Below are 13750 nucleotides of genomic sequence, written 5' to 3'. Positions count from 1 at the left end.
TTTTTATACCCAACATATGCCAAGTACTGAACGCGGCAGTGAGTCACATTTTGCAAAAACTCCCCTGCAGATTTCGAAATATCCCAAACTTCCTAATTTCGAGGCCTGAGCCATATTTTGGATCCATATTCTGGCTCTCTGCACGTATTCACAGTTTGAAATTACGACTTTTTATATCCAACATATGCCAAGTACCGAAAGCGGCGTTTGGTCACATTTGGCCCAAACCTCCCTGCAGTTTTCAAAATATCCCAAATATCCCTATTTCGATTCCTGAGCCATATATTGGAGCCAAATTCTGGCTCTCTGTACGTATTCTCAGTTTGATATTACGACTTTTTATACGGAACATATGCAAAGTACTGAAAGCGGCGTTTGGTCATATTTGTCCCAAACCCCCCTGCAGTTTTCAAAAAATATCAAATATCCTAATTTCGAGGCCTGAGCCATATTTTGGAGCCAAATTCAGGCTCTCTGAATGTATTCAGAGTTTGAAATTACAAATTTTATACTCAACATATGCCAAGTACTGAAAGCGGCAGTGAGTCATATTTTTCTAAAACTCCCCTGCAGTTTTCAATATATCCTAAATATCCTAATTTCGAGGCCTGAGCCATATTTTGGATCCAACGTCTGGCTCTCTGCACGTATTTGCAGTTTGAAATTACGACTTTTTATACCCAACATATGCCAAGTACTGAAAGCGGCAGTTTGTCACATTTTGCACAAACTCCCCTGCAGTTTTCAAAATATCCCAAGCATCTCAATTTCGAGGCCTGAGCCATATTTTGGAGCCAAATTCTGGCTCTCTGCACGTATTCGCAGTTTGAAATTACGACTTTTTATACCCAACATATGCCAAGTACTGAAAGCGGCAGTGAGTCACATTTTGCACAAACTCCCCTGCAGTTTTCGAAATATCCCAAATATCCCAATTTCGAGGCCTGAGCCATATCTTGGAGCCAAATTCTGGCTCTTTGCACGTATTCGCAGTTTGAAATTACGACTTTTTTATACCCAACATATGAGAAGTACTGAAAGCGGCGTTTGGTCACATTTGTCCCAAACCTCCCTGCAGTTTTCAAAATATCTCAAACATCCCAATATCGAGGCCTGAGCAATATTTTGAAGCCAAATTCTGGCTCTCTGCAAGTATTCGCAGTTTGAAATTACGATTTTCTATAACCCACATATGCCAAGTCCAAAAAGTGGCAGTGAGTGACATTTTGCACAAACTCCCCTGCAGATTTCAAAATATCCCAAACATCTCATTTTCGAGGCCTGAGCCATATTTTGGAGCCAAATTCTGGCTCTCTGCACGTATTCGCAGTTTGAAATTACGACTTTTTATACCCAGCATATGCCAAGTACTGAAAGCGGCAGTGAGTCACATTTTGCACAAACTCCCCTGCAGTTTTCGAAATATCCCAAATATCCCAATTTCGAGGCCTGAGCCATATTTTGGAGCCAAATTCTGGCTCTTTGCACGTATTCGCAGTTTGAAATTACGAATTTTTATACCCAACATATGCCAAGTACTGAAAGCGGCATTTGGTCACATTTGTCCCAAACCTCCCTGCAGTTTTCAAAATATCCTAAGCATCACAATTTCGAGGCCTGAGTCATATTTTGGAGCCAAATTCTGGCTCTGCACGTATTCGCAGTTTGAAATTACGACTTTTTTATACCCAACATATGAGAAGTACTGAAAGCGGCGTTTGGTCACATTTGTCCCAAACCTCCCTGCAGTTTTCAAAATATCTCAAACATCCCAATATCGAGGCCTGAGCAATATTTTGAAGCCAAATTCTGGCTCTCTGCAAGTATTCGCAGTTTGAAATTACGATTTTCTATAACCCACATATGCCAAGTCCAAAAAGTGGCAGTGAGTGACATTTTGCACAAACTCCCCTGCAGTTTTCGAAATATCCCAATTTCGAAGCCTGAGCCATATTTTGGATCCAACTTCTGGCTCTCTGCACGTATTCGCAGTATTAAATTACGACTTTTTATACCCAACATATGCCAAGACCTGATCGCGGCAGTGAGTCCATTTTGCACAAACTACTTTGCAGTTTTCAAAATATCCCAAATATCCTAATTTCGAGGCCTGAGCCATATTTTGGATCCAAATTCTGGCTCTCTGCATGTATTCGCAGTTTGAAATTACGACTTTTTATACCTAACATATGCCAAGTACTGAAAGAGGTGTTTGGTCACATTTGTCCCAAACCTCCCAGCAGTTTTCAAAACATCCCAAACATCCCAATATCGAGGCCTGAGCCATATTTTGGAGCCAAATTCTGGCTCTCTGCACCTATTCGCAGTTTGAAATTATGACTTTTTATACGGAATATATGCAAAGTACTGAAAGCGGCGTTTAGTCATATTTGTCCCAAACCCCCCTGCAGTTTTCAAAATATATCAAATATCCTAATTTCGAGGCCTGAGCCATATTTTGGACCCAAATTCAGGCTCTCTGCACGTATTCGCAGTTTGAAATTACTACTTTTTATACCCAACATATGCCAAGTACTGAAAGCGGCAGTGAGTCACATTTTGCACAAACTCCCCTGCAGATTTCAAAATATCCCAAACATCTCATTTTCGAGGCCTGAGCCATATTTTGGAGCCAAATTCTGGCTCTCTGCACGTATTCGCAGTTTGAAATTACGACTTTTTATACCCAGCATATGCCAAGTACTGAAAGCGGCAGTGAGTAACATTTTGCACAAAATCCCCTGCAGTTTTCGAAATATCCCAAATATTCCAATTTCGAGGCCTGAGCCATATTTTGGAGCTAAATTCTGGTTCTCTGCAAGTATTCGCAGTTTGATATTAGGACTTTTTATACGAAACATTTGCCAAGTACTGAGAGCGGCGTTTGGTCATATTTGTCCCAAACACCCCTTCAGTTTTCAAAATATCCCAAACGTCCCAATTTCGAGGCCTGAGCCATATTTTGGTCTATGCACGTATTCACAGTTTGAAATTACGACTTTTTATTCCCAACATATGCTAAATCCTGAAAGCGGCCGTGAGTCACATTTTGCTCAAACTCCCCTGCAGTTTACTAAATATCCCAAATATCCAAATTTCGAGGCCTGAGCCATATTTTGCAGCCAAATTCAGGCTCTCTGCACGTTTTCGCAGTTTGAAATTGCGACTTTTTATACCCAACATATGCCAAGTACTGAAAGCGGCGTTTGGTCACATTTGTCCCAAACCTCCCCGCAGTTTTCAAAATATCTCAAACATCCCAATATCGAGTCCTGAGCCATATTTTGTAGCCAAATTCTGGCTCTCTGCACGTATTCGCAGTTTGAAATTACGATTTTTTATAACCCAGATATGCCAAGTCCAAAAAGTGGCAGTGAGTGACATTTTGCACAAACTCCCCTGCAGTTTTCGAAGTATCCCAAATATCCCAATTTCGAGGCCTGAGCCATATTTTGGAGCCAAATTCTCGCTCTTTGCACGTATTCGCAGTTTGAAATTACGACTTTTTATACCCAACATATGCCAAGAACTGAAAGCGGAGTTTGGTCACATTTGTCCCAAACCTCCCTGCAGTTTTCAAAATATCCCAAACATCCCAATATCGAGGCCTGAGCCATATTTTGGAGCCAAATTCTGGCTCTCTGCACGTATTCGTAGTTTGATATTACGACTTTTTATACCCAATATGTGCCAAGTACTGAAAGTGACAGTGATTCACATTTTGCACAAACTCCCCTGCAATTTTCAAAATATCCCAAACTTCCAAATTTCGGGGCCTGAGCCATATTTTGCAGCCAAATTCTGGCTCTCTGCACGTATTCGCAGTTAGAAATTACGACTTATTATACCCAACCTATGCCAAGTACTGAAAGCGGCAATAAGTCACATTTTTACACAAACTCACCTGCAGTTTTCAAAATATCCAAAACATCCCAATTTCGAGGCCTGAGCTATATTTTGGGGCCAATTTCAGGCTCTCTGTACGAATTCTCAGTTTGATATTACGACTTTTTATACGGAACATATGCAAAGTACTGAAAGCGGCGTTTGGTCATATTTGTCCCAAACCCCCCTGCAGTTTTCAAAATATATCAAATATCCCAATTTCGAGGCCTGTGCCATATTTTGGAGCCAAATTCAGGCTCTCTGCACGTATTCGCAGTTTGAAATTACAACTTTTTATACTCAACATATGCCAAGTACTGAAAGCGGCAGTGAGTCATATTTTTCTAAAACTCCCCTGCAGTTTTCAAAATATACTAAATATCCTAATTTCGAGGGCTGAACCATATTTTGGATCCAAATTCTGGCTCTCTGCACGTATTCGCAGTTTGAAATTACGAATTTTTATACCCAACATATGCCAAGTACTGAACGCGGCAGTGAGTCACATTTTGCAAAAACTCCCCTGCAGTTTTCGAAATATCCCAAACTTCCTAATTTCGAGGCCTGAGCCATATTTTGCAGCCAAATTCTGGCTCTCTGAACGTATTCGCAGTTAGAAATTACGACTTATTATACCCAACATATGCCAAGTCCTGAAAGCAGCAGTGAGTCACATTTTGCACAAACTCCCCTGCAGTTTTCAAAATATCCCAAATATCCTAATTTCGAGGCCTGAGCCATATTTTGGATCCATATTCTGGCTCTCTCAACGCATTCGCAGTTTGAAATTACGACTTTTTATATCCAACATATGCCAAGTACCGAAAGCGGCGTTTGGTCACATTTGACCCAAACCTCCCTGCAGTTTTCAAAATATCCCAAATATCCCTATTTCGATTCCTGAGCCATATATTGGAGCCAAATTCTGGCTCTCTGTACGTATTCTCAGTTTGATATTACGACTTTTTATACGGAACATATGCAAAGTACTGAAAGCGGCGTTTGGTCATATTTGTCCCAAACCCCCCTGCAGTTTTCAAAAATTATCAAATATCCTAATTTCGAGGCCTGAGCCATATTTTGGAGCCAAATTCAGGCTCTCTGAATGTATTCAGAGTTTGAAATTACAAATTTTATACTCAACATATGCCAAGTACTGAAAGCGGCAGTGAGTCATATTTTTCTAAAACTCCCCTGCAGTTTTCAATATATCCTAAATATCCTAATTTCGAGGCCTGAGCCATATTTTGGATCCAACGTCTGGCTCTCTGCACGTATTTGCAGTTTGAAATTACGACTTTTTATACCCAACATATGCCAAGTACTGAAAGCGGCAGTTTGTCACATTTTGAACAAACTCCCCTGCAGTTTTCAAAATATCCCAAGCATCTCAATTTCGAGGCCTGAGCCATATTTTGGAGCCAAATTCTGGCTCTCTGCACGTATTCGCAGTTTGAAATTACGACTTTTTATACCCAACATATGCCAAGTACTGAAAGCGGCAGTGAGTCACATTTTGCACAAACTCCCCTGCAGTTTTCGAAATATCCCAAATATCCCAATTTCGAGGCCTGAGCCATATTTTGGAGCCAAATTCTGGCTCTTTGCACGTATTCGCAGTTTGAAGTTACGAATTTTTATACCCAACATATGCCAAGTACTGAAAGCGGCATTTGGTCACATTTGTCCCAAACCTCCCTGCAGTTTTCAAAATATCCTAAACATCACAATTTCGAGGCCTGAGTCATATTTTGGAGCCAAATTCTGGCTCTCTGCACGTATTCGCAGTTTGAAATTACGACTTTTTTATACCCAACATATGAGAAGTACTGAAAGCGGCGTTTGGTCACATTTGTCCTAAACCTCCCTGCAGTTTTCAAAATATCTCAAACATCCCAATATCGAGGCCTGAGCAATATTTTGAAGCCAAATTCTGGCTCTCTGCAAGTATTCGCAGTTTGAAATTACGATTTTCTATAACCCACATATGCAAAGTCCAAAAAGTGGCAGTGAGTGACATTTTGCACAAACTCCCCTGCAGTTTTCGAAATATCCCAATTTCGAAGCCTGAGCCATATTTTGGATCCAACTTCTGGCTCTCTGCACGTATTCGCAGTATTAAATTACGACTTTTTATACCCAACATATGCCAAGACCTGATCGCGGCAGTGAGTCCATTTTGCACAAACTACTTTGCAGTTTTCAAAATATCCCAAATATCCTAATTTCGAGGCCTGAGCCATATTTTGGATCCAAATTCTGGCTCTCTGCACGTATTCGCAGTTTGAAATTACGACTTTTTATACCTAACATATGCCAAGTACTGAAAGAGGTGTTTGGTCACATTTGTCCCAAACCTCCCAGCAGTTTTCAAAATATCCCAAACATCCCAATATCGAGGCCTGAGGCATATTTTGGAACCAAATTCTGGCTCTCTGCACCTATTCGCAGTTTGAAATTATGACTTTTTATACGGAACATATGCAAAGTACTGAAAGCGGCGTTTAGTCATATTTGTCCCAAACCCCCCTGCAGTTTTCAAAATAAATCAAATATCCTAATTTCGAGGCCTGAGCCATATTTTGGACCCAAATTCAGGCTCTCTGCACGTATTCGCAGTTTGAAATTACTACTTTTTATACCCAACATATGCCAAGTACTGAAAGCGGCAGTGAGTCACATTTTGCACAAACTCCCCTGCAGATTTCAAAATATCCCAAGCATCTCAATTTCGAGGCCTGAGCCATATTTTGGAGCCAAATTCTGGCTCTCTGCACGTATTCGCAGTTTGAAATTACGACTTTTTATACCCAACATATGCCAAGTACTGAAAGCGGCAGTGAGTCACATTTTGAACAAACTCCCCTGCAGTTTTCGAAATATCCCAAATATCTCAATTTCGAGGCCATAGCCATATTTTGGAGCCAAATTCTGGCTCTTTGCACGTATTCGCAGTTTGAAATTACGAATTTTTATACCCAAAATATGCCAAGTACTGAAAGCGGTGTTTTTGTCACATTTGTCCCAAACCTCCCTGCAGTTTTCAAAATATCCCAAACATCCGAATTTCGAGCCTTGAGCCATATTTTGGAGCTAAATTCTGGCTCTATGCACGTATCCGCAGTTTGATATTACGACTTTTTATACAGAAATATATGCCAAGTACTGAAAGTGACAGTGAGTCACATTTTACACAAACTCACCTGCAGTTTTCAAAATATCCCAAACATCCCAATTTCGAGGCCTGAGCCATATTTTGGGGACAAATTCTGGCTCTCTGCACGTATTCGCAGTTTGAAACTACGACTTTTTTTTTACCCAACATATGCAATGTACTGAAAGCGGCGTTTGGTCACATTTGTCCCAAACCTCCGTGCAGTTTTCAAAATATCCCAAACATCCCAATATCGAAGCCTGAGCCATATTTTGGAGCCAAATTCTGGCTCTCTGCAAGTATTCGCAGTTTGATATTAGGACTTTTTAAACGAAACATTTGCCAAGTACTGAGAGCGGCGTTTGGTCATATTTGTCTAAAACACCCCTTCAGTTTTCAAAATATCCCAAACGTCTTAATTTCGAGGCCTGAGCCATATTTTGGTCTATGCACGTATTCGCAATTTGAAATTACGACTTTTTATTCCCAACATATGCCAAATCCTCATAGCGGCAGTGAGTCACATTTTGCACAAACTCCCCTGCAGTTTTCAAAATTTCCCAAATATCCTAATTTCGAGGCCAGAGCCATATTTTGGATCCAAATTCTGGCTCTCTGCACGTTTTCGCAGTTTGAAATTACGAATTTTTATACCCAACATATGCCAAGTACTGAAAGCGGTGTTTTTGTCACATTTGTCCCAAACCTCCCTGCAGTTTTCAAAATATCCCAAACATCCGAATTTCGAGCCCTGAGCCATATTTTGGAGCTTAATTTTGGCTCTATGCACGTATCCGCAGTTTGATATTACGACTTTTTATACCCAATATATGCCAACTACTGAAAGTGACAGTGAGTCACAATTTGCACAAACTCCCCTGCAATTTTCAAAATATCCCAAACTTCCTAATTTCGAGGCCTGAACCATATTTTGCAGCCAAATTCTGGCTCTCTGCACGTATTCTCAGTTTGATATTACGACTTTTTAGACCCAACATATGCCAAGTACTGAAAGCGGCAGTGAGTCACATTTTGCACAAACTCCCCTGCAGTTTTCAAAATATCCCAAACATCCCTATTTCGAGGCCTGAGCCATATTTTGAAGCCAAATTCTGGCTCTCTGCACGTATTCGCAGTTTGAAATTACGACTTTTTTATACCCAACATATGCAAAGTACGGAAAGCGGCGTTTGGTCACATTTGTCCCAAACCTCCCAGCAGTTTTCAAAATATCCCAAACATCCCAATATCGAGGCCTGATCCATATTTTGGATCCAAATTCTGGCTCTCTGCACGTTTTCGCAGTTTGAAATTACGAATTTTTATACCCAACATATGCCAAGTACTGAAAGCGGTGTTTTTGTCACATTTGTCCCAAACCTCCCTGCAGTTTTCAAAATATCCCAAACATCCGAATTTCGAGCCCTGAGCCATATTTTGGAGCTTAATTTTGGCTCTATGCACGTATCCGCAGTTTGATATTACGACTTTTTATACCCAATATATGCCAAATACTGAAAGTGACAGTGAGTCACATTTTGCACAAACTCCCCTGCAATTTTCAAAATATCCCAAACTTCCTAATTTCGAGGCCTGAACCATATTTTGCAGCCAAATTCTGGCTCTCTGCACGTATTCTCAGTTTGATATTACGACTTTTTAGACCCAACATATGCCAAGTACTGAAAGCGGCAGTGAGTCACATTTTGCACAAACTCCCCTGCAGTTTTCAAAATATCCCAAACATCCCTATTTTGAGGCCTGAGCCATATTTTGAAGCCAAATTCTGGCTCTCTGCACGTATTCGCAGTTTGAAATTACGACTTTTTTATACCCAACATATGCAAAGTACTGAAAGCGGCGTTTGGTCACATTTGTCCCAAACCTCCCAGCAGTTTTCAAAATATCCCAAACATCCCAATATCGAGGCCTGAGCCATATTTTGGAGCCAAGTTCTGGCTCTCTGCACGTATTCGCAGTTTGAAATTACTACTTTTTATACCCAACATATGCCAAGTACTGAAAGGGGCAGTGAGTCACATTTTTCTCAAACTCCCCTGCAGTTTTCAAAATATTCCAAATATCCTAATTTCGAGGTCTGAGCCATATTTTGGATCCAACTTCTGGCTCTCTGCACGTATTCGCAGTTTGAAATTACGACTTTTTATACCCAACATATGCCAAGAACTCAAAGCGGCAGTGAGTCACATTTTGCACAAACTCCTCTGCAGTTTTCAAAATATCCCAAACATCTCATTTTCGAGGCCTGAGCCATATTTTGGAGCCAAATTCTGGCTCTCTGCACGTATTCGCAGTTTGAAATTACGACTTTTTATACCCAACATATGCCAAGTACTGAAAGCGGCAGTGAGTCACATTTTGCACAAACTCCCCTGCAGTTTTCGAAATATCCCAAATATCCCAATTTCGAGGCCTGAGCCATATTTTGGAGCCAAATTCTGGCTCTTTGCACGTATTCGCAGTTTGAAGTTACGAATTTTTATACCCAACATATGCCAAGTACTGAAAGCGGCATTTGGTCACATTTGTCCCAAACCTCCCTGCAGTTTTCAAAATATCCTAAACATCACAATTTCGAGGCCTGAGTCATATTTTGGAGCCAAATTCTTGCTCTCTGCACGTATTCGCAGTTTGAAATTACGACTTTTTTATACCCAACATATGAGAAGTACTGAAAGCGGCGTTTGGTCACATTTGTCCTAAACCTCCCTGCAGTTTTCAAAATATCTCAAACATCCCAATATCGAGGCCTGAGCAATATTTTGAAGCCAAATTCTGGCTCTCTGCAAGTATTCGCAGTTTGAAATTACGATTTTCTATAACCCACATATGCAAAGTCCAAAAAGTGGCAGTGAGTGACATTTTGCACAAACTCCCCTGCAGTTTTCGAAATATCCCAATTTCGAAGCCTGAGCCATATTTTGGATCCAACTTCTGGCTCTCTGCACGTATTCGCAGTATTAAATTACGACTTTTTATACCCAACATATGCCAAGACCTAATCGCGGCAGTGAGTCCATTTTGCACAAACTACTTTGCAGTTTTCAAAATATCCCAAATATCCTAATTTCGAGGCCTGAGCCATATTTTGGATCCAAATTCTGGCTCTCTGCACGTATTCGCAGTTTGAAATTACGACTTTTTATACCTAACATATGCCAAGTACTGAAAGAGGTGTTTGGTCACATTTGTCCCAAACCTCCCAGCAGTTTTCAAAATATCCCAAACATCCCAATATCGAGGCCTGAGGCATATTTTGGAACCAAATTCTGGCTCTCTGCACCTATTCGCAGTTTGAAATTATGACTTTTTATACGGAACATATGCAAAGTACTGAAAGCGGCGTTTAGTCATATTTGTCCCAAACCCCCCTGCAGTTTTCAAAATATATCAAATATCCTAATTTCGAGGCCTGAGCCATATTTTGGACCCAAATTCAGGCTCTCTGCACGTATTCGCAGTTTGAAATTACTACTTTTTATACCCAACATATGCCAAGTACTGAAAGCGGCAGTGAGTCACATTTTGCACAAACTCCCCTGCAGATTTCAAAATATCCCAAGTATCTCAATTTCGAGGCCTGAGCCATATTTTGGAGCCAAATTCTGGCTCTCTGCACGTATTCGCAGTTTGAAATTACGACTTTTTATACCCAACATATGCCAAGTACTGAAAGCGGCAGTGAGTCACATTTTGAACAAACTCCCCTGCAGTTTTCGAAATATCCCAAATATCTCAATTTCGAGGCCATAGCCATATTTTGGAGCCAAATTCTGGCTCTTTGCACGTATTCGCAGTTTGAAATTACGAATTTTTATACCCAAAATATGCCAAGTACTGAAAGCGGTGTTTTTGTCACATTTGTCCCAAACCTCCCTGCAGTTTTCAAAATATCCCAAACATCCGAATTTCGAGCCTTGAGCCATATTTTGGAGCTAAATTCTGGCTCTATGCACGTATCCGCAGTTTGATATTACGACTTTTTATACAGAAATATATGCCAAGTACTGAAAGTGACAGTGAGTCACATTTTACACAAACTCACCTGCAGTTTTCAAAATATCCCAAACATCCCAATTTCGAGGCCTGAGCCATATTTTGGGGACAAATTCTGGCTCTCTGCACGTATTCGCAGTTTGAAACTACGACTTTTTTTTTACCCAACATATGCAATGTACTGAAAGCGGCGTTTGGTCACATTTGTCCCAAACCTCCGTGCAGTTTTCAAAATATCCCAAACATCCCAATATCGAAGCCTGAGCCATATTTTGGAGCCAAATTCTGGCTCTCTGCAAGTATTCGCAGTTTGATATTAGGACTTTTTAAACGAAACATTTGCCAAGTACTGAGAGCGGCGTTTGGTCATATTTGTCTAAAACACCCCTTCAGTTTTCAAAATATCCCAAACGTCTTAATTTCGAGGCCTGAGCCATATTTTGGTCTATGCACGTATTCGCAATTTGAAATTACGACTTTTTATTCCCAACATATGCCAAATCCTCATAGCGGCAGTGAGTCACATTTTGCACAAACTCCCCTGCAGTTTTCAAAATTTCCCAAATATCCTAATTTCGAGGCCAGAGCCATATTTTGGATCCAAATTCTGGCTCTCTGCACGTTTTCGCAGTTTGAAATTACGAATTTTTATACCCAACATATGCCAAGTACTGAAAGCGGTGTTTTTGTCACATTTGTCCCAAACCTCCCTGCAGTTTTCAAAATATCCCAAACATCCGAATTTCGAGCCCTGAGCCATATTTTGGAGCTTAATTTTGGCTCTATGCACGTATCCGCAGTTTGATATTACGACTTTTTATACCCAATATATGCCAACTACTGAAAGTGACAGTGAGTCACAATTTGCACAAACTCCCCTGCAATTTTCAAAATATCCCAAACTTCCTAATTTCGAGGCCTGAACCATATTTTGCAGCCAAATTCTGGCTCTCTGCACGTATTCTCAGTTTGATATTACGACTTTTTAGACCCAACATATGCCAAGTACTGAAAGCGGCAGTGAGTCACATTTTGCACAAACTCCCCTGCAGTTTTCAAAATATCCCAAACATCCCTATTTCGAGGCCTGAGCCATATTTTGAAGCCAAATTCTGGCTCTCTGCACGTATTCGCAGTTTGAAATTACGACTTTTTTATACCCAACATATGCAAAGTACTGAAAGCGGCGTTTGGTCACATTTGTCCCAAACCTCCCAGCAGTTTTCAAAATATCCCAAACATCCCAATATCGAGGCCTGAGCCATATTTTGGATCCAAATTCTGGCTCTCTGCACGTTTTCGCAGTTTGAAATTACGAATTTTTATAGCCAACATATGCCAAGTACTGAAAGCGGTGTTTTTGTCACATTTGTCCCAAACCTCCCTGCAGTTTTCAAAATATCCCAAACATCCGAATTTCGAGCCCTGAGCCATATTTTGGAGCTTAATTTTGGCTCTATGCACGTATCCGCAGTTTGATATTACGACTTTTTATACCCAATATATGCCAAATACTGAAAGTGACAGTGAGTCACATTTTGCACAAACTCCCCTGCAATTTTCAAAATATCCCAAACTTCCTAATTTCGAGGCCTGAACCATATTTTGCAGCCAAATTCTGGCTCTCTGCACGTATTCTCAGTTTGATATTACGACTTTTTAGACCCAACATATGCCAAGTACTGAAAGCGGCAGTGAGTCACATTTTGCACAAACTCCCCTGCAGTTTTCAAAATATCCCAAACATCCCTATTTTGAGGCCTGAGCCATATTTTGAAGCCAAATTCTGGCTCTCTGCACGTATTCGCAGTTTGAAATTACGACTTTTTTATACCCAACATATGCAAAGTACTGAAAGCGGCGTTTGGTCACATTTGTCCCAAACCTCCCAGCAGTTTTCAAAATATCCCAAACATCCCAATATCGAGGCCTGAGCCATATTTTGGAGCCAAGTTCTGGCTCTCTGCACGTATTCGCAGTTTGAAATTACGACTTTTTATACCCAACATATGCCAAGAACTGAAAGCGGCAGAGTCACATTTTGCACAAACTCCTCTGCAGTTTTCAAAATATCCCAAATATCCTAATTTCGAGGTCTGAGCCATATTTTGGGTCCAACTTCTGGCTCTCGGCACGTATTCGCAGTTTGAAATTACGACTTTTTATACCCAACATATGCCAAGTACTGAAAGCGGCGTTTGGTTACATTTGTCCCAAACCTCCCTGCAGTTTTCAAAATATCCCAAACATCACAATTTCGAGGCCTGAGCCATATTTTGGAGCCAAATTCTGGCTCTCTGCACGTATTCGCAGTTAGAAATTACGACTTATTATACCCAACATATGCCAAGTACTTAAAGCGGCAATAAGTCACATTTTACACAAACTCACCTGCAGTTTTCAAAATATCCAAAACATCCCAATTTCGAGGCCTGAGCTATATTTTTGGGCCAAATTCAGGCTCTCTGCACGTATTCGCAGTTTGAAATGACGACTTTTTATACCCAACATATGCCAAATACTAAAAGCAGCGTTTTGTCACATTTGTCCCAAACCTCCCTGCAGTTTTCAAAATATCCAAAACATCCCAATTTCGAGCCATGAGCCATATTTTGGAGTTAAATTCTGGCTCTATGCACGTATTCGCAGTTTGCTATTACGAATTTTTATACCAAACATATGCCAAGTACTGAA

This window comes from Procambarus clarkii, chromosome 70 (genome assembly GCF_040958095.1).
Source record: "Procambarus clarkii isolate CNS0578487 chromosome 70, FALCON_Pclarkii_2.0, whole genome shotgun sequence".
NCBI lineage: Eukaryota > Metazoa > Arthropoda > Malacostraca > Decapoda > Cambaridae > Procambarus > Procambarus clarkii.
This window is presented reverse-complemented; position numbering follows the sequence as displayed.